Source organism: Cynara cardunculus (assembly GCF_001531365.2).
Source record: "Cynara cardunculus var. scolymus isolate 2C chromosome LG 10, CcrdV1, whole genome shotgun sequence".
NCBI classification, from domain to species: Eukaryota; Viridiplantae; Streptophyta; class Magnoliopsida; order Asterales; family Asteraceae; genus Cynara; species Cynara cardunculus.
Genome location: NC_037537.1, coordinates 24,204,931 through 24,205,349, shown reverse-complemented (window position 1 = coordinate 24,205,349; position 419 = coordinate 24,204,931).

Below are 419 nucleotides of genomic sequence, written 5' to 3'. Positions count from 1 at the left end.
ATGGTTATAGATTTCAATATAATAATATAATATAATTAATTTTGCACTATAATTTATACCATTTGGTTTCTTTGGTTTCCAACCATGGTTATAGAATTAAAAGAGGGTCATCAAAAGAAAGACAACCCTATGAGACAAACCCCATTATTTGAGACAAATACATCCAATCCACCTTTCTTATACACTTCATCTTATTCAAAATTTTCAACTCTTCACCAATGTGAGATATCTCAAAATCAACCACAATTCACCAACACTTCAATACTTAATCCTCATTATGCCACCTCAATACTCTTGGTTCTTCCTTTAATATATATATATAGATTATTCAAATCTTCCAACTCTTCACCAATGTGATATATCTCAAAATCAACCACAATTCAACAACACCTCAATACTTAATCCTCATGATGCCACCT